The sequence below is a fragment of the Cryptomeria japonica genome, chromosome 10 (assembly GCF_030272615.1).
Source record: "Cryptomeria japonica chromosome 10, Sugi_1.0, whole genome shotgun sequence".
Lineage (NCBI taxonomy): Eukaryota > Viridiplantae > Streptophyta > Pinopsida > Cupressales > Cupressaceae > Cryptomeria > Cryptomeria japonica.
This window is the reverse complement of record NC_081414.1, coordinates 589,672,961-589,699,663: the sequence shown is the minus strand read 5'-3', so window position 1 is coordinate 589,699,663 and position 26,703 is coordinate 589,672,961.

Here is a 26,703-nt window from a genome sequence, read left to right as displayed (position 1 = left end):
CAATCATAGATTTGTATCTTGTAGGATTTACCGGTGCAGAAACATATTTTTTTGTCAATTTTTCACTTGTAACCATAGGAGTACCAACCGGTTTAGAGTTTTCCAAACCAAATTTCTTCAATAACTATCTAGCATACTTAGTTTGACAGATGAAAATACCTTTATCAATTTGATTAATCGACAAACCTAAGAAAAAATTCATCTCCCCAATCATAGACATCTCAAATTCATTCTTCATAATGTTAGCAAATTCCTTACACAACTTATCTTCACCTCCAAAAATAATGTCACCAACAAATACTTCAATAATCAATATATCATCATCAGTGATCTTATAATATAGATTATTGTCAGCATTACCCTTGGTAAATACAAGCTTCAAAAGATATTTATCCAACCTTGCATACCAAGCTCTAGGTGCTTGTTTCAATCCATATAAAGCTTCCCTTAACTTTCAAACCATGTTTGTATCATCTAATACTAAAAAACCATTAGGTTTCTCAATATAAACTTCCTCATAAAGATCCCCATTCAAAAATGCACACTTAACATCCATCTGATAAACCTTGTAGTTTTTCTGGGCAGCATAGGCAAGAAAAATTCTTACAGCTTCAATCCTAGCTACAAGTGCAAAAGTCTCTTCATAATCAATTCCTTCCTTCTGAGAATATCCTTTACAAACCAATATAGCCTTATTCCTTACAAATTGACCATCCTCATTCAATTTATTCCTAAAAACCCGTTTAGTTCCAATAACATTCTTATTTTTAGATCTTTGGAACCAAAGTCCATGTGTTATTTTTCTCAATCTGATCTAATTCTTCTTCCATAGATTTCAACCAATATTCATCTTTACATGCCTCAATTATTGATATCGGTTCAACTTGAGAAATTAAACATACCTCATTAGTTGTCATTCTTCTTCTTGTCTTTACTCCATTGTTCTTATCCCCAATGATCTGATCTTTTGAATGATTCAATCTCACATACCTAGGAGTCTTCCGACTCTCTATTCCTCTTCCCACTTCTTCAGTTACTATAGAATTTTATGATACTGCCTGAGTAACTAGTTCAACACTCTATTCCGGTAAAGGTGATACCAGTTTAGATATAATCATTTCCACTGTCAGTTCCTTCTCATAAACTCTGATTTGACCTGTATTCAGTTAATCCACTTTGACATTAGCACTTTCCACAATTCTCTGCAATCTCTTATTATAGCATCTATATGCCTTGCTTTCATTATAATAACCAAAAAATATTCCTTCATCACATCTAGGATCAAATTTTCCAATGATATCATCTCTCCTGATATAACATTTACTACCAAAGATCCTGAAATACTTGACTGTAGGTGTACTGCCAAACCATAAATCTTAAGGCATCTTACCAGTTTCTCCTTTGATATGTACTCTATTTAATGTATAAACTATTGTGCTCATTGCTTCTCTCTAGTAGATATGAGGTAGACTAGCTTCCATCATCATTGTTCTAGCAACATCCTAGATAGTTTTGTTCTTCCTTTCCACAACTCCATTTGGTTGAAGTGTCCAGGTTGCAGAAAATTGTCTTCTTATACCATGCTTCTCACAAAAGTTATAAACTCACCGGATGTGAATTCTCTACCATGATCTAACCTCAAACATTTAGTCTTCAATCCTATCTCAATTTCCACTTTAGCCTTAAAGACTTTAAACTTTTCAAATGCTTCAGATTTTTCCCTAAGAAAAGTAACCAACATCATTCTAGAATAATCATTAATTATTAGCATGAAATATATATCACCTTGAAAACTTTTAACTCTAGTAGGGCCACACAGATCAGTATGAATAAGATCAAGAACATCATTAGATTTATCTTGTATACTCCTAAAAGAGGTTTTGACATGTTTACCCATTTGGCATTCTTTACATACTGGATTATAGGTCTTCGCAATCTTAGGTGTATCTCTGACTGCCTTAGTTGAACTGATCTTCACAATGCAATCAAAATTCACATGACACAACCTTTTATGCCATAGCCAACTCTCGTCAATTTGTGCAATCAAACATGTCTTCTCACCAAAATTCAAATGAAATAGATTACCTTTTGTCTATGTACTGGTTTCAATCTTCAAACCAGATATGTTAATGATTTTACATTTTCCATCCTTGAAGTATAATTGAAATCCCTTATCCACCAATTGTCCTACACTCAAAATATTATGCCTTAAACCTTCAACATAATAAACATTGTCAGTATTATTCTTACAGTTCAATGATATAGTTCCTTTTCCTTTGATCATACATTCTTTGTCATCTCCACGTCTAACCAAGCCGCCATCAAATTCTTGCAAAGATAAAAACTTCCCTTTGTCTCTAGTCATATGACTTGAACAACCACTATCAATTACCCATTCATCCTTGTCTTGAATTTTAGTAGCAAGTGCCTTGTCTTTAGGTACATTCTCTTCTAGTGCTAGAACATCTTCCTTCATAGCCAGGAACACCCATTCCTTCCCATTGCTGGAACCACTAGCGGAGTCTTTTGAAGGTTCATCATCAGAATCAGTAATGTCTTCCTCATCCGCTATGTAGCATGATTTGTCTTTTTTTTTTCCTATACTTGTACTTGTTCTGATATCCAGGGTTAGGCTTAAAATATTTTCTAACTCTTTCCTCAAGTCTTGAATTCCTTTCAGGATATCTAGATGCAAAATGACCAATCTTATTACATTCAAAAATTTACAAGGTGTGTTTCCTTCATACTTACTTCATGTTGGACCTTTCAATACTCTTCTAGCAAAAAGTGCTTCAAGTTTCTCAAACTCATCATCTTCTCTCTTCATATCATCCCATTAATTTTCATACAAAGTTTTCCAATCTTGCTTACTGTTTGTTGATGCAAATACATGAAAAGCAGGTTTAGTCTTCACAACTCCAAAAGGTCCAAATTCTTCAAGCTCAAAAGAAGATAATTTCCCAACCAAGGTATCTCTATTGACATATGTATTAGCCATTGTTCTCAACTCATTAGTAGTAATAGCCTTCATCTTGTAAGTTGGTGGTAGGGCTCTGAAAACTTGAGAAATAATTTCATCTTCACTCAAAGTTATCTAACAACATTGAATTCCCATAACAATCTCATTTACCCTTTCCATGAATGCAATAATCCTTTCATCTTCTTCCATCTTTAGGTTTTCATATCTCATCTGGTAACCATCAAGTTTAACAATCTTCGTTGTAGGGTCACCTTCATTAAGAGTCTCCAAATTATCCCATATAGCCTTTCCAGATGATTTGTTAGTCAATCCTATTATTTTCTGATCATAAAGTGCACACAAGAGGGCTTCTCTTTCTCTACAATCATTCTCAAGCTCCTTATCTAGGTTTGTTGGAGGAGGATTTCTAGATGCCAGATTATGAGGTGTAATGCCATTCTATATTATCTCCCAAATATCCTTGCCAATACATCTTAGATGAGTCTACATCCGAATCTTCCATACTGTGTAATTTGTTCCATCAAGCCTAGGGATTTCTCTTTGAAAGATAGCTCCAGATGAACTTGATGAACTTGAACTGTTAGTCACCATAGGATCTTCCTCAAACGATTAAGATTTATGTGGAGAGGACCAAAGCTCTAAAACCAATTGTTAGATAGTTCAAACAATTGGAAGAAAACTGAGAGGGGGGGCGAATCAGTTGTCACAGATTACGAGAACATTTAGCAATTAAAACTTTAATACCAGAACCCAAAACACTAATACTGGAATGCTTAAACAAAATAGTGGAATAGAAGTTAAACCAATTAAGCATAAGCAATAATCACATAATAAATACCATCCACATGAAACCAATATTTATATGTGGAAAACCTGGTAAAGGGAAAAACCACAGTGGGAAGCCTTCTACAGTAAGTATGCGATTGCAATTGAGGGGCCTGCACTTGCAGTAAAGCCAACAACCTAGAGCACACTGCTCATCACAAAAGGAGTCTCAGTAACTGCATAGAAATATAGATTACAATCTAGAAGAAGTATTTGAACTACAAATATATCATCTCCTATGCCTGAGTACAGTTCCAGTTAAGCTCAATACCGGAAGACTAAATCCTCTTACATAAACCCAATTCGATCTCCAATAATCGACCAAACCCTCTGCCTGAATGATATTACATTATTCGCACATTACATATCCATATCCATTCCCTGACCTTATACCTATAATTATCTACAATGAGATCTTACATCATATATATACAAACCCTTGACCATAAACAATCAGGTCGGTCATCAGACAATAAACCAAATACACAATTACATAACATATCAACCTTAGACAAAAAAATAATATCCAACACATAAGACATCTTGGAAACACATCAAGAGGTCCAATCCACACATTACATTTAGCCGATCCATAACCTAGATCAACTGGGACCCAATATAGGTCCACACACTAAAGCAGTGATCTCCATCCACCAAGTCTCGAACATGATCACCAACAACATCCTGAATCTCGACCCAAAATTGTTAGGATAACTGGTGAACAAATGAGAGGGGGGGTGAATCAGTTGTTAACAAATTATAACTTTTAATCCATAATACAACCTTAAACAAATCAAGCATCAGTAAAACACATACAGATGCTGGTAGGAACAGATACTGGTAAACAATACAACTTAACAATTAACCAGATAATCAATGCAAAGCAACCATACCACATAACAACATGATTTGTACGTGGAAAATCTAGAAAGGGAAAAACCACAGTCGAAAGCCTACCCACAGTCAGATGATACTTATGTAGAAAGTATGTGTTACACTAAGAGACCTGCACTTGCAGGAAGGCACACTGCCTAGAGTGTACAACTCATTACAAAAGAGTCTCACTAACTACAGAGAGGATACAACCATCTCAAGATACATGGACAAAAATCCAATAGAGTGAACTGCTTGAAATAGCATCTACCATGCTTGATTACAGTCCCGGTTAAGCTCAGTGTCGGAGGACTAAGTCCTCTTCTAAATCCAATTCGATCACCAATGATTGACCAACTCCTCTGCCTGAATGATATTACAATATTCGCACATTACATTCCCTAATCATGACCTTTCCAATAACCATGATACTTTAAAAAGAGTTTCTACCTCTTATTTATACAAACGCTAAGGCCTAAACCAATTAGATCGGCCACCTAAAGATATTACAATAAGATCATTACATAATTTCATTTACAATGATATTCCATGTTGGCTTAAGACCAAAACAATAATAACAAATCCATAAATCATCTCGAGACATCCCAGTAACATGTAGAGTACATGTTAGCATGATACCAGTCCATATCCTAGATAGGTATCGGACCTATTATGGGTCCACCATGCCAAAGCAATGTCTTCAAGCAGTTGAAGCATGATCAAAGAACATGTTCAACATCCTAAAATCAATGAAGAAGTTGTACCAATACCAATTATGCATCATTTGATAATTCCTCAATGAAAGCTCTGTCGGTAAAGCCTTAAACCAGTGTCGGTAAAGGTTTACCAGAGTATACGATAGGATTTGATTACCAAGACAATACCAACTGACCAAAACATTCTCATGAATCATATAACACATAAAATCAAATATACTTCACTGATCCAAACATGTGGGAAGTGTCCAATAGATAGTCTCTTTTGTCGGTAACACTAGATCTTCTACCGGTAACCAAAACTTATTTGTTGGTAACCAACCATAACAGCCAGTGTTGACATCAATACAACACATAATCAATTCATCCATTATGCCAACAATCTCCCCCTTTGGTATTTATGGCAACACTAGATGTGAAAAATATCTAAGTACCAAGAAATTCCAAACAAGTCTCCCCCTATGGAAGACAACCAGCAATCAATAGCTCTCCCCCTATGAATGATATCTCTATAAGGTTCTGAATGATTTTTCACATTACTATTACTCCCCCTTTAACTTCAATGCCAAAAATCTACCAAAAATATCAAAGCAATGATATAAACCTCTGAATCTAAAAGCTCACTACTCCCCCTGAGTTGTAGCACCACTCATTAGTGCCAGAATGAATAGTGTCTTTGATAATACATACCAAACTAATGACAAACTTTATCAATCAAGTCTCTGTCAAAGGGGTAGAAACCCCTAATATGTCTCTCAAATACTAAAATTATTCCTTAGATAGTGGTTTAGTGAATATGTCTGCAATCTGATCTTTAGTGCTCACATAAACCAATTTGACTTCCTTTTCTTCAACCTTGTCCTTCAGAAAGTTATACTTTATTGAAATATTCTTAGTCTTAGAGTGAAATACTAGATTCTTAACATGGCAATAGTTGTAGAGTTATCATAGTAGATAACTACTGGTTCGCTAAAATTTATCCTGATATCCTTCAACATTGCTTCATCCACAAGACTTGAGTGCAATTAGTTGTTGCTGCAACATACTCAACTTTTGTAGTAGACAAAGAAATGCATGACTATTTTTTGTTGATCCATGAAACTAGTTTATTTCTAAGAAATAAAGCTCCACCAGAAGTGCTCTTCATGTCATCAGTATCACCTTCCCAATCTGAGTCAGTATATGCACATAAAGTGAAATCATCATTTCTGGAATACCATAAACCATATTATGTTGTTCCTTGCAAATACTGGAATATCCTCTTTACTGCACATTCATGATTTTTTTTAGGATCTCTTTGATATCTTGAAACAATACTTACTCCATTCATAATATCTGGTCTAGTTTAAGTTAGATATAATAGACTACCAATCATAGACTTATACCTTGTCGGATTTATCAGTGTATAAGTATCCTTGATAGATAATTTCTCACTTGTAGCCATAGGAGTACTTACTGGTTTGGAATTCTCCATACCAAACATCTTCAACAATTCCTTCAGATACTTAGTTTGACATATAAAGATGTCTTTATCAGTTTGATTAATCTGCAAACCTAAGAAAAATTTCATCTCACCAATCATGGACATTTCAAATTCATTTTTCATGTTGTGAGCAAATTCCATGCACAATTTATCTTCTCGTCCAAAAATGATATCATCAACAAAAACTTCAATAATAAGAATATCATTATTAGTGATCTTATAATATATATTACTATCAACATTGCCTTTAGTAAAACCAAGCTTCAAAAGATATTTATCCAACCTTGCATACCAAACTCTAGGAGCATGTTTCAAACCATATAAAGATTTCCTTATTCTGCAAACCATATCTTTATCATCTGTCAGTGAAAATCCATTAGGTTGCTTAATGTAAACTTCTTCCTCAAGCTCACCATTCAAAAATTCACATTTAACATCCATTTGATAAACCTTATAGCTCTTATAAGCTGCATAGGCAAGAAACAGTCTAACAGCTTCAATTCTAGCTACAGGTGCAAATGTCTCACCATAATCAATTCCTTCCATTTGAGAATATCCTTTACAAACCAATCTAGCCTTGTTCCTTATAACTTGACCATCCTCATTCAGTTTATTCCTAAAAACCCATTTAGTTCCAATAACATTCTTATTTTTAGGCCGGGAAACTAAAGACCAAGTTTCATTCTTCTCAATCTGATCTAATTCATCTTCCATAGCCTTTAACCAAGTTTTATCCTTACAAGCTTCAATAAAAGTTGCCAATTCAACTTGAGAAATAAGACATACCTCTTCATTTACTAGTTTTCTTCTTGTCATAACTCCTTTGTTTATATCTCCAATAATTTGATCTTCAGAATGATTTAATCTTACATACCTAGGTGTCTTTTGAACTTCAGGTTCACTGCTCTGATCACCAGTCATAGTTGAATTTTATGATTGTGTCGATGTAACTGTCTCATCTTCCTATAGAGGTTGAGGCATTGTCGGTTTAATTATGATCATTTCTACTGTCGATTCCCTATCATATGATATAGAATGATTTTTGTACAGTTCATCCACTTTCACATTAGCACTTTCCACAATTTTCTGCAATCTTTTGTTATAACATCTATATGCTTTTATCTGAATTAAATAACCAAGAAATATCCCTTCATCACATCTAGGATAAAAATTTCCAATTGAATCATCTCTTTTGATTTAGCATTTACTTCAAAAAATTCTAAAATATTTAACAGTAGGTGTATGTCCAAACCAAAGTTCATAAGGGGTCTTACCGGTTTCACCTTTGATGTGAACTCTATTGAATGTGTAGACTCCTGTACTCACTGCTTCTCTCTAGTAGATATGAGGAAATTTGGCTTCCATCATCATAGATCTAGCTGCATCCAAAATGGTTATGTTCTGTTCTTTCAACTACTCCATTTTGCTGAAGAGTCATAGGTGCAGATAGTTGTCTCTTGATTCCATTTGTCTCACAATAACTGTTAAATTCATGAGAAGTGAACTCACCACCATGATCTAATCTTAGACATTTGATTTTCAATCCAGTTTTTGTTTCAACCTTCACTTTAAAGATCTTGAATTTCTCAAAATATTTAGACTTCTCCCTTAGAAAAGTCGCCCACGTCATTCTAGAGTAGTCATCAATAATCAACATGAAATACCTATCACCTTGAAAGCTTCTAGTCCTTGTTGGACCACATAAGTCAGTGTGAATCAAATCAAGTACATCATTAGATTTATCATGTATGCTCTTAGAATAAATTCTAACTTGCTTACCCAATTGGCATTCCTTACATACCAGATTATGAGGCTTCATAATCTTAGGTATATCTCTAACTGCCTTAGTTGAACTGATCTTAAATATACAATCAAAATAACATGACACAACCTCTTATTCCATAGCCAACTCTCATCAATATGAGCAATCAAACATGTCTTATTACTAGTGCTCAAGTGAAAGATATTAATTCCTTTTTGAATACCGGTTGCAATCTCCAAACCAGTCTTGTTAATGATTTTACATTTTCTATCTTTAAACTGAAGTTGAAAAACCTTATCAACCAATTGACCAACACTCAAAAGATTATTCCTTAAACCTTATACATAATAGATATTATCAGTGTTATGCTTTCCATCTAAAGAAATAGTACTTCTACCTTTGATCATACATGCCTTGTCATCTCCAAATCTGACTTGACTGCCATTGTATTCTTGTAGGGACATAAATTTCCCTTTATCTCCAGTCATATGATGTGAGAATCCACTATCAATTACCCATTCATCCTTTTCTTCATTCTTGATAGCTGGTTCTAGTTCATCTTCCTTCAAAGTATAGAACACCCATTCCTTTCCATTTCCAGATCCACTAGCAGAGTCTTCTGTCAGTTCATCTCCAGAGTCATCAATTACTCCTTCCTCATTTGCTATGTAGCATTGTTTACTTTTCTTGAATCTATATTTGTTTGGGTTAGGCTTAAAAGATTTCTTAACTCTTTCCTCAAACCTTGCATTCCTTTCAGGACATTTAGATGCAAAATGACCAATCTTATTACATTCAAAACATTTAAAAGGTGCATTTCCTTCATACTTACTTCCAGTTGGTCCTTTAGGTATTCTTCTAGAAAATAAGGCTTCAAGTTGCTCAAGTTCTTTATCTTCTTTCCTCATGTCTTACAATTCTTTTGCATATAGGGCTTTCCAGTCACTTTTGTCAGTAGATGTTGATGATGATGCATGAAAATAGGTTCAGACTTTATAGCTCGAGAAGATCCAAATTCTTCAAGCTCAGAAGCAGATAATTTCCCAATCAGAATGTCTTGTTAACCGAAGTGTTTGCCATTGTTTTTAACTCATTAATTGCAGCTGCCTTCATCTTGTAAGCCAGTGGAAGGGCTCTCAAGACTTTGGAAACTATTTCATCTTCACTTAGAAATCCTCCACAACACTGAATTCCCATAACAATCTCATTTACTCTTTCCATAAACACAACAATTCTTTCATTATCTTCCATTTTCAAGTTTTCATATCTTACCCAGTAACCATCAAGTTTAGCAATTTTGATAGTAGGGTCACCTTCATTCAAAGTTTGCAATATGTCCCACATAATCTTAGCCAATGCTTTGTTAGTCAATCCCATGATTTGTTGATTAGTAAGTGCACACAAGAGGGTTTCTCTATCTCTGCAATCACTTTCAATATTCTTATCCAGGTCTGCAGGAGTAGGATTGCCAGATGTTAGATCATAAGGTGTGTATCCTTTCTCAGTGATCTCCCAAATATCCTTGCCAAGACATCTAACATGAGTCTCCATTCGAATTTTCCATATCCCATAATTTGTTCCATCAAGCTTAGGGATTTCTCTTATGAAAATAGTTGTCGGTGGATTAGAAGTGTTAGTTGCCATAGGATCTACCTCAAGTGGTTAAGCTTCTGCAAAAGAGGACCAAAGCTCTGATACCAATTGTTAGGATAACCGGTGACCTATAGCTCGAGATTAGCTTTGAAGGGTTGTCGATCGAGCAGAGTTCTATATAGAGGGGGTTAGCTAAAGGCTATAGATATGGGGTTCCCTACTATCTAAAGGTAGGTGGTTATATCATTTCATCATGGCCGATGATCCGATGGTCGAGGTGGCTGGGTCAAAACAAAATGGATAGTTTCACCCCCCAACCCTAAACATTGAATAGTAGGGGTAGGACTGAGAAGGGGGGGGGGGGGGGGTGAATCAGTTGTTAACAAATTATAACTTTTAATCCACAATACAACCTTAAACAAATCAAGTACCACTAAAACACATATAGATGCTGGTAAACAATACAACTTAACAATTAACCAGATAATCAATGCAAAGAAACCTTACCATATAACACCATGATTTGTACGAGGAAAAACTGGAAAGGGAAAAACCACGATGGGAAGCCTACCCACAGTCAGATGATACTTTTGTAGAAAGTATGTGTTACAATGAGGGGCCTGCACTTGCAGGAAGGCACACTACCTAGAGTGTACTTCTCATTACAAAAGAGTCTCACTGACTACAGAGAGGCTACAACCATCTCAAGATAAATGGACAATAATCCAATAGAGTGGAGTCCTTGAAATGACATCTACCATGCCTGATTACAGTCCCGGTTAAGCTCAGTGTCGGAGGACTAAATCCTCTTCTGAATCCAATTCAATCACCAATGATTGACCAACTCCTCTATCTAAATGATATTATAATATTTGCACATTACATTCCTTGATCATGACCTTTCCAGTAACCATGATACTTTACAAAGAGTTTCTACCTCTTATTTATACAAACCCTAAGGCCTAAACCAATTAGGTTGTCCACATAAAGATATTACAATAAGATCATTACAAAATATCATTTAAAATGATATGCCATGTCGGCTTAAGACCAAAACAATAATAACAAATCCATAAATCATCTCAAGACATCCCGGTAACGTGTAGAGTACATGTTATCATGATACCAGTCCATAACCTAGATAGATACTGGACCTATTATGGGTCCACCATGCCAAAGCAATGCCTTCAAGCAGTTGAAGTATGATCAAAGAACATCTACAACATCCTGAAATTCATGAACAAGCCGCACCAATACCAATTATGCATCATGTCACAATTCCTCAATTAAAGCTTTGTCGGTAAAGCCTTAAACCAGTGTCGGTAAAGGTTTAGTAGAGTGTATGATATCATCTGATTACCAAGATAATACCAACTAACCAAAACATTCTCATGGAGCATATAACACATGAAATCAAATATACTTCACTGTTCCAAACATGCCGGAAGTGTCCAACAGATAGTCTCTTTTGCCAGTAACACTAGATCTTCTACCAGTAACCAAAACTTGTCTGCTGGTAACCAACCATGATAGCTATTGTTGACAGCAATGACAAAACATTTATGCAATACATAATCAATTCATCCATTATGCCAACAGAAGCTATACCAACACCACTTATGCATATCATCAAAGATCTTCATCAAAATATCTACCGGTGAAACCCTCACCGAATCTACAAGCCAAGCTTCCAAGCAAGCAGGATAGCATCTGATCAACCAACCAAAACCAACATACTAAATATGAATATGATTATCATGAATAAGCCAATTCCATAACCAAACCATACTGAAGCTTACAGGATTATGTCGGATCCAAACCAACCAGAAACCACTCAACCTACCAGGACCATAAGGGTGTTGGTAAAGCATCCAAACAACTAGTTTTGACATCAATGACAAAATATCAGTGCAACACATAATCAATTCTTCCAAATGGCCAACATGGTACTCCTTGGGTTGGTTCCCTAAACATTGTAACCGAGTGTTTCATTGTGAGGCTGGATTGGAGCAATAGTCTCCAGTAGGATTTCTCACCGAGGTTTTTCCCATCTTGGGTTTTCTTCGTACATCTGATGTTATGAGATGTCCCTTTTATGTGTGGTTGCATTTGTGTCAAATGTCTCCCATCTAACCAGTATATCTACTTTATGTTAGATCAATTAACTGGTATACACACATAGGATAGAAAAGGGTTAAGTTTGAAAATCACAGATTTGGCCCCCCTCTCTCAGTGGCATCTTTTGTTCGACATGTTCATCATAGTGCCTTTGAACCCTCGCCTCGCCATGGAAACTTTTCACTTGATTACCTTTGGCCTTATCTAGTTAAACCTACTAAGCCTCATGCTAAATTTTTGTTCTTATCCTACCATTAGTTCAAAGATAATAGAATTACCCAATTTCCTATTAGTATTTACTTGGGTCCCATTCTAGGTGCTACCTCTAAGTATCCTTCATCTTTTGTGGCTATATTAGTAGTCCATTTTGTCCCATTGGTAGTGAATGAAACACAACCTGAAGGTTGTATCCTTCTTTGTCCCAAAAAGTTTTAATATTTATGCTGCACTTCCACCTCCACCATCCTATTTAGGACCAAGAGGCAAAAAACCAACATAACCTAGACCACCCCCTCATACTTCAGAGATTTATTTTGTTCCTCCTATTTATTTAAAACCTAGAGGAAAGTACTGTGTTTTAAAAGGACCTTCTCTTCCTCTTATTTTTAAACCTTGGTAGATTCATTATGTTATAGAAATAAAAGAAGAAAAGAATCAGCATTAGGTGATAACTTGATTTCTCAAATACAAGATCCCTACCACACTAGATAAAATCACAATATGAAAGAATCCAAGATATAATGTCATGTTGTAGCTCATTACCTTGCTAGAGTAAGTAAAAATTAATTTGAAAACTCAACTCTAATGCAATCAGATCTAAGTTGATCCCTCACCTATATTTTCCTTCTCTAATTATTGAGCCTATCTCTCATAACCATGACACTTACCTTTTCCAACCTAGCCAAAAGATTAAGTGTTTGTCACCCTTCTCACCATTGATTCTAAAGGTACCTCCTCCAAATGCTTCTTCTATGGTTGATATTGATAATGATACAACTATTAGCACTAGTAAAACACCTCTCGTGATCTATTTAAATGATGATTCTGATGACATGAATGATAATATTGAAAATAATGCAGAATTATCCATAATCTTTATGCAATCTATGAATTTAGCTTTTAGGGCACGTGCAATGATCCCTCTATGGTGAGTGATCCAATATTTTTAGGGAACCATGAAGCTCTCCTAGTATTGCACTTAATGTGTTCTCTTTGGCATCTTTCTCACCATCTCTTTATGATGAGAAAGATTGGGATGCAGATGATTAACTATAGAAATAATCATTTTTTTAGGGAGGACGTAAAAAAGAAATGAAGAGGTCTTCAAAATTGTGATGAATACAATCAAAGAAAGCATCAATTTAATGAAACATGAAAGTGCTATCCAAAATGCTACTCTTTTGAAATTATTTGTTAGAAGGGGGTGGGGGTTGCAAAATAGACAAAATCAAAGTTAGCAAGAAAAATTTAAGGAAGCATGTGTGATGGAGGAAGCTCAAGATACATTAAGTCAAATTGTATTTTGAAAGTTACAGTAAAAGAAATTTGGGGTGGCATTGCTAGAATCATAAGAGATTCAAAGTGAAAATTAATAGAAGGATATGATAGATGTGTTGGGACCAAGAACAACAACGAAGTTGAAACCATATCCCTTTGGTGGGATCTCAAAAGAACTTTGAATTGTGGATTTAATAAATTCTTAATTAAATATGACTCTAAATTTGTTATAAATATAATTATTTCAAAATATAGTCCAATGTGGAAAGTTAAAAATTACATGAAAAATAGTAAACATATGATTGGGTAGCTTTCAAATTGGGAAGCCACACATACATTTTAGGAAATAAAGCTTTTGATGCCTTTGAAAATGAAGGACTTAAATTCAATGAGTGGAAATATTGGACCAATGAGGTGGAGGTCCCCTACGACATAAAAAATATTTTAAGTAATGACAGTTACGAGGGGCTCATTAATTATGCAAAATAATAATATGTTCAAGTTGATGACTATTGTGATTCTTGTGTGGACTTCCATTGGAACATATGAACTAAGGTTTCAAAGGATGGATGGTGTGACTTGATCGAGACATGCTACTTTTGAAATCTATGTTATATGTTTGAAATTTTATTATAGATGTGACATCGTATTTCTTTCCCTATGAACTAGGATTAGATGTTTTTTTTACTCAGAAAAGGAAAGTGTACGAGTGCACCTAGAGAAGGACATTGAAATAATTACCATTTATGTAGTAGAAATATAGCTATAGTTTATTAATTGAGAATTAATAAAATGTTAATTCTCTCAATAGGAAAAGGGTTCTTTTAGTGGCCTTTAGCCTTTATATCGATTATTCAATTGAAATATTTACATTACTAGATTTGATTTTTTGGTTATGGGTCTTGCTAGTGCTTTCTATACTTTTTCACGAAGAATATGTTAGACAGTTCAAATAACTGGAAGACAACTAAGAGTGGGGGGTGAATCATTTGTCATAGATTATCAGAACTATTAACAATTTAAACTTTAATATTGGAACCCAAAACATTAATACCGGAATGCTTAAACCAAATATGGGAATAGCAGTCAAACCAATTAAGCATAAACAATAATCACATAATAAAAGCCATCCACATGACACCAAGATTTATATGTGGAAAACCCGGTAAAGGGAAAAACCATGGTGATAAGCCTACCCACAGTCAGATAATACTTCTGTGGTAAGTATGTGAATTACAATTGAGGGACCTACACTTGCAAGAACGCCAACAACCTAGAGCACACTTCTCATCATAAAAGGAGCCTCACTGACTACATAGAAATCCAAACTACAATTCAGAGAAGTGTTGAACTGCAAAAGATAGCATCTCCTATGCCTGAGTACAGTTTTGGTTAAGCTCAATACCGAAGGTCTAAATCCTCTTCCATAAACCCAATTTTATCTCTAATGATCGACCAAATCCTCTTCCTAAATGATATTACATTATTCACACATTACATTCCTTGATCATGACCTCTAACCATAACCTTGATGATCTACAATGAGATCTTACATCTATATATACAAACCCTCGACCATAAACAATTACATCGACCACCAGATAATAAACCAATTACATAATTAAAAAACATGTCGGTCTTAGACCAAAAAAATAATATCCAACACATAAGACATCCCGAAAATACACCGAGAGGTCCAATCCACACGTTACATTAAAGTCGGTCCATAACCTAGATCAACCGGGACCCAGTATAGGTCCATAGGCTACAATAATGATCTCCATTCATCAAGTCTCGAACATGATCACCAACAACATCCTGAAACTCCACCAGAAGTTGCACCAACACCACTTATGTATTTCATCAAAGATATTCATCAAAAGCTCTATCGGTGAAACCCTCGTCGGAACCAGAAACTAAGCTTCTAGGTAAGCAAGATAGCATCTGATCACCAAACCAAAACCAACAGACCGAATATGAGCATGAGTATCATGAACAATCCAATTCCATCACCAACTATACCAAATCATGCCAATCCAAATCAACCAGAAACCATTCAACTTACTAGGACCAGAAGGGTGTCGATAAAGCATCCAAACATCTAGTGTTGGCATCAATGACAAAACATCAATGAAACACATAATCAATTCCACCAAATGGCCAACAATATCCCCCTTTAGCATTGATGGCAACACTAGATGTGAAAAACATCTAAGTACCAAGAAGTACCAAACAAGTCTCCCCCTTTGGCATTGATGACAACACTAGATGTGAAAAACATCTAAGTACCAAGAAATTTCAAACAAGTCTCCCCCAATGGAAGACAACCAACAATCTCCCACATACAGCTCCCGGATGTCAATATCTCTCCCTCTTTGAATTTTTATTTTTATTTCTTTGTCTTTTTCAAATCAATATCTCTCCCCCTTTGAATTTTTATTTTTATTTCTTTGTCTTTTTCAAATCAATATCTCTCCCCCTTTGACATCAATGCCAGAAATCTGACAAAAATATCAAAGCAAAAACATAAACCACTGAATCCCAAAGTTGACTACTCCCCATGAGCAGTAGCATCTCATATCAGTGTTGGAATGAATAGTATCTCTGATAGTGTATGTTAGACTAATGTCAAACCTCATCAATCAAGTCTCTACCAGAGGGACAAAAACTCCCAATTTGTCTCTCAGGTACTCAAATGATTCCTTGGGAAAAGGTTTAGTGGAAATATTTGCAATCTTCTCTTTATTCTTCACATAAACCAGTCTAATTTCATTTGCTTCCACCTTTTCCTTCAAAAAGTTAAACTTGATATATGTGTGCTTTGTTTTAGAATGAAATACCATACTCTTTGATATATCAATTGCAATAGAGTTATCACAGTGAATAACTACCCGTGCATCACAATCAACCTTTATATCCTTCAACATTTGCTTCATCCACAAAACTTGTGTACAGTTAGTAGTAGCAGCAACAACATACTCAACTTTAGAATTAGATAAAGAAGTACATGACTATTTCTTGTTGATCCATGAAACCAACTTATTTCCAAGAAAGAAAGCTCCACCAAAAGTGCTTTTTCGGTCATCAACATCTCTAGCCCAATCAACATCTATATATGCACATAAGGTAAATTTATCATCCTTACGGTACCACAAGCCATATTCTGATGTACCTTGCAAGTATCTAAAATCCCTTTTCACCGCAATCTCATGATTTTCTCTCGGATCACTCTGAAATCTTGAAACAATACAAACAACATTCATAATGTCAGGCCTAGTCTAAGTCAAATAAATTAGTCCTCCAATCATATATATTTATCTTATAGGATTCACTGATGCAAAAACATCTTTTTTTGCCAATTTATCACTTGTAACCATAGGAGTACTTAACGATTTAGAATCTCCCATACCAAATTTCTTCAACAGTTCTTTATCATATTTAGTTTGATAGATGAAAGTGCCTTTGTCAGTCTGAGTAATCTGCAAACCTAAGAAAAATTTCATCTCACCAATCATAGACATCTCAAATTCTTTCTCCATATTCTTAGAAAATTCTATGCATAAGTTATCTTCACCTCCAAAAATAATGCCATCAACAAATACTTCAATAATCAATATATCATCATCAATGATCTTATAATATAAATTACTATCAGCACTACCATTAGTAAAACCAAGCTTCAAAAGATATTTATCCAACCTTGCATACCAATCTCTAGGTACTTGTTTCAATCCATATAAATCTTTCCTTAACTTGTAAACCATATTTGTATCATCTGATAGTGAAAAACTATCAGGTTGCTCAATTTAAACTTCCTCATCAAGATCCCCATTAAAAAATGCACATTCAATATCCATCTGATAAACCATGTAGTTTTTATAAGCAGCATAGGCAAGAAATAATCTTACAGCCTCAATCCTAGCTACTGGTGCAAAAGTCTCTCCATAATCAATTCCTTCCTTCTGAGAATATCCTTTACAAACCAATCTAGCCTTATTCCTTATAACTTGACCATCCTCATTCAATTTATTCCTAAGAACCCATTTAGTTCCAATAACATTTTTATTTTTAGGTCAAGGAACCAAGGTCCATGTGTTATTTTTCTCAATCTGATCCAATTCTTCTTCCATAGCTTTCAACCAATATTCATCTTTACATGCCTCAATTACTGATACCGGTTCAACTTGTGAAATTAAATATACCTCATTATTTGTGAATCTGCTTCTTGTCATCACTCTATTGCTCTTATCCCCAATGATCTGATCTTCTGAATGGTTCAATCTCACATACCTAGGAGTCTTCTAACTTTTTGTTCCTCTTCCCTATTCTTTTGTAGTACCCCTACCGTAATCTACTTCTAACCTTGGTTTAATCTGGATTAGTTTATCATAATATTATGATTAGTGTCAGATGTTGGATTTAACGCATAGCTATTATTGTGGTTCTCACACTAGTTGTATGCAGGTTATTCAGTGTACCTATTTCATGATTTTAGTATCGGACTAACGCTTTCATTAGATTTTATAAATGTATGCATGTATGATCTTTTGTTGCAGGAGATTTTAGGTGCGAAGTCGCACGGGTGTGAGGTTCGTCGTCACCTAGTTTTGTAGGTTTGAGCATACCTTTTTAAGCCTTAGAGCTGGTTTAGGTGGTCGTCAGACCCTAGTCGACTTTAGTCGTGCTCAAGTGAGCATTGTCAGTCGTCGTCGGTAATCCCTTGTTGGGTTGGGTTTGCGAGTCGTCTGTTTGGTTGGCTTCTCGGTTTGCATGCCTGGTGTGTTTGGTTAATTGATGAATTAGCCCTTAGTAATTATCGTGATTAAATATGCATTAGTGCATTGATGATTAATGGATTAATTAATCTGGTTTCCGTTATGTGATTTTCGTTGTTAATAAATTGCCTGTTTTAAATTGGAAGCAAATTTGATTTAATGATTGAATTGGAATATTTAAATGCATTATAATTATGTTGTTGAAAAGAACGTTTTAGATTTTTATCGCCATAGAATTAATTGTGTTCTGTTGGCTTATTTGAATTGAAAGGTTAAATTTGTTTAAATGAGGAAATCGAATTTTTAATTGAAATAGCAAGTTATTTTGTTGATATTGTTGAAAGGATTAATTTTATGAATTATTTTGTAAATAAAATTTTTATTCCAAAAATGGAATTTTTGGGTCAACTCTGCCATATAACCCAAATTTGGGGAAATTTGGAGGGATGGACAAAATTTGGAGAAGATGTTGGTTGGGAGAAAATTTTGGAGGTTTTGGGAAGAAATGATGCTGGATCTGGCAGGTGGGCTCTCCCTCGGGCATTCCAGGATTGCGTATTCAGGTAGGATTCCGAATTTGTTATTGGAAAACCAATTGATTGTCCATTTGAATTTGGCTGGAAACTTTCTTATTCCTCATTGCTGTATGGTGTTGAAAACCCCGGATTGTGTTAGGAATGGATGAATTCCATCAAGAATCTTGATGCCAAAACTGATTTCATTGGAAACGGATTTTGTATTAAATCGTATTTATTTTTAAAATCGAAATTTCTTTTCAATTTCGTGCTGGGCGTTTGTGATATTATCAGACTGTGTGGTTTTTAAAAATAAGGGAAAATATATATCTTTTTCGAACTGTGTTTACTATGGAAAATATTTATTTATTATGCCGAGCTGGGCGTTCATTTTAGTCAAACTGTGTGTTTTCAATTAGCAAATTAATATTAAAATTTCGAACTGTGTGTTCGAAGCAAGCTTCAAATGTTGGCGTTCGAACCTGGGCGTCATTGTTTTTTTGTTATGTGCTCGGACTGTGTTTGGGGATGGGAGGCGGGGAGCGGAGCTCCACCCGCTCCCTCCCCTCTCCACTGCTCGCACCCCCCTTCATTCCCAGCTCGTCCCCCTGGTTCCTCCCCCCACCATTCGCAGGAGTTAAGGCCTTCGGCCGCGGCTCACTGCGGTGGCCGCAGGGCGCCGCGGGCCTGCGGGCACCGCAGCGGCGCCGCCGCCTGGGCAATGCCCTGCGGCTAGGGTTAGGGCATAGCCCGCCCTCGCCGTTAGGGTTAAAGGCATTCTTTTTCGTTTTTAAAATGTAGTTTCAAAAAAAAAACGTAGTTTGTTTCAACGATATTTTAAATGCGTTTTTTTGTTATGTTTTAAATTAGTTATAAAATGATTTTCTTTAGAATGTATTTTCTTCTAACATTCAAAAAAAAAAAAAGGAAAACTTATGATACTTTATATCATTTTAGTGAAAGTTATTTAATGATTAGCGTTATTTAAATTTTTAATTATGAATGAGGTAGCATTAACCTGATAAGAGTGGATTGGATATTGATTAACCTTATAAGGGAGTTTAGGCTAATTGTTACTTAACGTCATTTTGTGACGTATGCCCTCTTTCTAATTAAGTTTTACAACTGTTATTTCGCAATTGAATATTGTGTTTTTATTCTTATCATTTGAGTAATTGAAAAGTGGTGAAACCTTTATCGTGGGTGTTTGAATTGAACGATGTGCCTTTGGGAATGATTAGCTTCTTTAGTTTCTCCTTCTACATTTTTATTTCCGTTATTCGCATAATGCATCTGGAAGTGAAATTATGAATCTGTAGAGATTGATTTTTAGTCCAGTATGTTTATGACGTTTTGGGATGGAGATTAAATATCTTATTTTAATCGTTTAAACGGTTGTCTGAATTTTAATAATATGAATTGGTTAAAACTCTTCATGGCTTAAATTGTCTGTTCGATGCTTGAACCTTAGGAGTTAGAAAACCAAGAACAAATTATGCCTTGATGAGGTAGATAACTGTAACCTGTTTTTAGATCTTGTAGAAAACTTGATCGTCTATAATGATTAAATCAATTTAAGGAATATTGTCTTTTCTGATTATTGCCTTGCGAGTTTAATTACTGTATTCGCTTTAATTATGAAATGGCATGCTTTGCTTTGTTGGTAGGACCCTGTCGTATGGAGGATTTGGTGTTCCTGTTTCAGCCCTCGAATTTTGAGTTGACTTTGGATTGTGATGTTGACTTAGTTGGTTATACCCTCTTTGTGTGAGTCGAATGATGATTCGTGGTTAACCTTATTTGTCAGGTCTCTAGTTAGAGCACCGTCAGTAAGTGATTACCCTTGAGTCGTGTTTGACCTGATAATTGTATCTTCTTGAACTCCGTTCATCTGACCATGTGTATTCCGTGGTTTGAGTTCGTCTGAGTTAGTCTAGTGTCGTATGGGAAAGTGGCTTTCGATTGGGGGCCGCGCCCAAAGTGGCTGCTGGGTAACCCGTCGAAAGTGAGTCTAATAAGTGATAACCTAAGTAGATTAGAAAATAAAGTATATAATAAGATAATGTGCCTCACACATGGGACGAGTGCTAGCATAGACTCGACATGCTGTGAGAAGGCCTGAAATGGCAAACTACCTTCCTTGTCTTCACGAGAGGATGTGTGGGTCCACATGAGGCTTGGATGGGCCGGAAGTTCGGATTAGGTTGCCAGGGTTACCAGTGTATGGGCCGGGACCTATGAAGACTTGCCATGGTATCCATACCAGGTTGTGTGATGACACTTGTCCCTACGTTCGCTAGTGTGTTGTCGTCTTGTCCTGTCTTGAGTACCTTTGTGAGTCGTCCTTTGTCGCTGCCCTTGTGAGTGTCGGTTTCATGTTAGACCTTGGGTGGTGATGGTTCAATTTTATGGATGTTCTCTTGGTCCTCTTGTATTAGCTTGGATTATGTTCAGCTGGATCCTGTTCTTTGTAAGGATCGTTTATGTATCATGGACCGGTGTGGTCATTTGTATATTGCTTATGTATCACCTTGATGGCTGGATTGTATGGTGTAACCTCTTGTACTCTTAACCTTATTATATATCCGAGGGGGTCTTGTTGTTGAGCAGACCCGGAGATGTAGCCCTTTAGGGGTGAACTCCGAGATCAGTATGGTGTTATGTGGTGTATTCTCTTATGTCTCTTTATTCAGCTTTATCATGTATGATTAGCTTATGTCAGAATGGTTAAGTGGATAATTGGAATTAACTTTAAATGCTTATATTCAATTCTATCTTGAATGCCATGTTGTTCGAATGCATAATTGGTTGGGATGCGATTTATCGTAAATGTATGTGTGTAATCGTCCTTTTTATGCAATGAGTTGGATTCTGGAATAATGCATCTTAGAGTAATGAATTATACTCAGTTGTTGTTAGCGAATTTAATATGCTTGGAAAGATCTCTTATGTCATGATGAAATCCTAGTGAATTAGTATGTTAGATGTATGGTTTGTAATTTTAATTGAAAAGCTTGAATGAGGTTGATGAATGGATCTTAATGGATGAATCTTTGTTGTGATTTATGTTTCCATCCTTTGAAAGAAATTATCCTGATTGTGAATTATCTCGTTATTAAGATATTCAGCTTTTGGATTAATTGTGTGAGTAATGTGAACTGTGAAAATTAAGTAATCTCGTTGGGAAACTCTTTAGGAGATTAGTTGATGTCTTCCGCTATGTAATCTGAATCTTTGGTATCATGTTGCATCTTATGTGTTGTATCTTTTTAAAAAAAAAATTTGCACTCTATTCTTGTTATTTTAGCTTATCCCTTCGGGGTTTCCTGGTGGGGCATTACATCTTCAGTCACTATAGAATTCTTTGATACTCCTAGAGTAACTAGGTCAACACTCTATTCTGATAAAGGTGCTACTGGTTCAGATATAATCATTTCCACTATTGTTTCCTTCTCATAAACTCTGATTTGACTTTTGTTCAGCTCATCTACTTTGACATTAGCACTCTCCATAATTCTTTGCAATCTCTTGTTATAACATCTATATGCTTTGATTTCATTAGAATAACCAAGAAATATGCCTTCATCACATCTAGGATCAAATTTCCCAAATATTATCTCTCTTGATATAACATTTACTACCACAAATTCTAAATTACTTAACTGTAGGTGTATTGCCAGACCATAATTCATAAGGTGTCTTACCCATTTCCCCTTTTATATGTTCTTTGTTGAATAGATAAACCGTTGTTCTCACTACTTCTCTCCAATGGATATGAAATAGACTAGCTTCCATCATCATTGTTCTAGTAGCATCCAAGATAGTTATGTTCTCCCTTTCCACAACTCCATTCTGTTGAGGTGTCTAGGGAGCAGAAAATTGTCTTCTTATACCATGCTTCTAACAAAAGTAATTAAACTCATTGGATGTGAATTCTCCACCATGATCTGACCTCAAACATTTAATCTTCACTCCTGTCTCAATTTCCACTTTAGCCTTAAAGATTTTAAACTTTTGAAATGCTTCAGATTTTTCTTTTAGAAAAGTAACCCACGTCATTCTAGAATAATCATCAACGATTAGCATGAAATATCTATCCACTTGAAAACTTTTAACTCTATGAGGTCCACACAAATCAGTATGAATAAGATCAAGAACATTATTTGATTTATCTTGTATACTCCTAAAAGAAGTTCTGACCTATTTACCCATTTGACATTCTTTACATACTAGATTATAGGGCTTCACAATCTTAGGTGTATCTCTAACTACCTTAGTTGAACTGATCTTCATAATGCAATCAAAATTCACATGACACAACCTTTTATGCCATAGCCAACTCTTATCAATTTGTACAATCAAACATGTCTTCTCACCGGAATTCCAATGAAATATATTACCTTTTGTCTGTGTATCGGTTGCAATCTCCAAACCAGATCTGTTGATGATTTTGCATTTTCCATCCTTGAACTATAATTGAAAGCCCTTATCCACCAATTTTCCTACACTCAAAATATTATGCCTTGAACCTTAAACATAATAAACATTGTCAGTATTGTTCTTACCATCCAATGATATAGTTTCTTTTCCTTTGATCATACATGATTTGTCATCTCCAATTCTAACTAGACCACCATCAAATTCTTGCAAAGATAGAAACTTCCATTTATCTCTAGTCATATGATGTGAACAGATGCTATCAATTACCCATTCATCTTTGTCTTCAATTTTATCAGAAAGCGCCTTCTCTTCAAGTACATTTTCTTCTAGTGCCGGATCATCTTCTTTAATAGCCAGGAACGCCCATTCCTTCCCATTGCCAGAACCACTAGTAGAGTCTTTTGTCGGTTCATCATCAAAATCAGTAATGCCTTCCTCATCTATTATGTAGCATGATTTATCTAAGTTTTTCTTGTACTTATACTTGTTCTGATATCCAAGGTTAGGCTTAAATGTTCTTCTAACTCTTTATTCAAACCTTCAATTCTTTTCAGGACATCTAGATGCAAAACCACCAATATTATGACATGCAAAACATTTAAAAGGTGCTTTTCCTTCATACTTACTTCCTACCAGTCCTTTAGGTACTCTTCTAGCAAATAGTGATTCAAGTTTCTCAAACTCATCATCTTCTCTCTTCATATTTTCCAATTCCTTTTCATATAAAGCTTTCGAGTCTTTCTTACCGGTTGTAGATGTAGATGCATGAAAAGCATGTTCATATTTTACAGCTCCAGAAGGTCCAAATTCTTCAAGATCAAAAGCAGATAGTTTCCCAACCAAAGTATCTCTATTGCCAGATGCATTAGCCATTGTTCTCAACTCATTAATAGTAGTAGCCTTCATTTTGTAAGATGGTGGTAGGGTTCTCAAGACTTTATAAATAATTTCATCTTCGCTCAGAGTTCCACTAGAACATTGAATTCGCATAACAATCTCATTTACCCTTTCCATGAGTGCAGTAATCCTTTCATCTTCTTCCATCTTCTTCCATCTTTAGGTTTTCATATCTCACCCAATAACCATCAAGTTTAGCAATCTTCAGTGTAGGGTCACCTTCATTAAGAGTCTCCAACTTATCCCATATAGCCTTTCCAGATGATTTGTTGATTAATCCCATTATTTGTTGATCAGAAAGTGCACAGAAGAGGGCTTCTCTTTCTCTACAATCATTCTCAAGATCCTTGCCCAAGTTTGTCAGAGGAGGATTTCTAGATCTCGTACTATAAGGTGTGACACCATTCTATGTGATCTCCCAAATCTCCTTGCCAGGACATCTCAGATGAGTCTCCATTTGAATCTTCCATAATGTGTAATTTGTTCCATCAAGCCTCAGAATATCCCTTCGAAAGATAGCTCCAGAAGAACTGGATGAACTTGAACTATTAGTCGCCATAGGATCTTCCTCAAATGGTTAAGCTTTTTGCAGAGTGGACCAAAGTTTTGATACCAATTGTTAGACAATTCATATAATTGGAAGACAACTGAGAGGGGGGGTGAATTAGTTGTCACAGATTACCAAAACTATTAGCAATTTAAACTTTAATACCAGAACCCAAAAGATTAATACCAGAATGCTTAAACCAAATATCGGAATAGAAATTAAACCAATTAAGCATAAACAATAATCATATAATAAAAGCCATCCACATGACACCAAGATTTATACGTGGAAAACCACGATGGGAATCCTACCCATAGTTAGGTAATACTTATGCAGTAAGTATATGAATTACAATTGAGAGGCCTGCACTTGCAGGAAGGCCAACAGCCTAGAGTGCACTACTCATCACAAAAGAAGCCTCACTGACTACATAGAAATCCATACTATAATCTAGAGAAGTATTGAACTGCAAAAGATAGCATCTCCTATGCCTGAGTACAGTTCCAGTTAAGCTCAATACTGGAGGACTAAATACTCTTACAAAAACCCAATTAGATCTCCAATGATCGACCAAATCCTTTGCCTGGATGATATTACATTATTTTCACATTACATTCCTTGATCATGACCTCTAACCATAACCATGATGATTTACAATGGGATCTTACATATATATATATATACAAACCATCGACCATAAACAATTAGGTTGGCCACTAGATAATAAACCAATTATATAATTATAAACCATGTCGGCCTTAGACCAAATAAATAATATCCAACACATAAGACATCCCGAAAATACATCAAGAGGTCCAATCCACACATTACATTAAATGTGGTCCATAACCTAGATCAATCGGGACCCAATATAGGTCCACACGCTACAACAATGATCGCCATTCACCAAGTCTTGAACATGATCACCAACAACATCCTGAAACTCCATCAGAAGTTTCACCAACACCACTTGTGCAATTCATCAAAGATCTTCATCAAAAGCTCTACTGGTGAAACCCTCGCCGAAACCAAAAACTAAGCTTCTAGGAAAGCAAGATAGAATCTGATCACTAGACCAAAACCAACAGACTAAATATGAGATGAATATCATGAACAAGCCAATTCTATCACCAAAATATACTGGAGCCTACCGGATCATGTCGGATCCAAATCAACCAAAAACCACTCAACCTACTGGGACCAGAAGGGTGCCGGTAAAGCATCCAAACAACTAGTGTTGGCATCAATGACAAAACATCAATGCAACACATAATCAATTCCATCAAATGGCCAACAACATAATTATAGCCATGAGAGGTTAGAGACTACAGTTTGAGCTTACTTCATTTTACTCTCTTAATAAGAACACACAAGTTCAAGATAAACTTGATAGTGATGGAATAACCCCATTTTTTAAAATTATGAAAGGTAGCGATGGATATTTGTCTTCATAGTTTATGAATTGTTGGAAGAAGGTATCAGAAGAACTTATTGTGAAAGTTACCAGGATTAAGTGTGAAGGTGATATTTTTTATTGAAAACAAGCTTATGAAGATTATATTTCACTTTTTCAAGAGGTTGGAGAATATCTGAAGAGGCACCATAATGGGTTTAGTAGGGAAGATTTTTATCCACCATGAGGAGTTGTGAGCTACCATCTTATCAAGTATTTCACTTTAGAA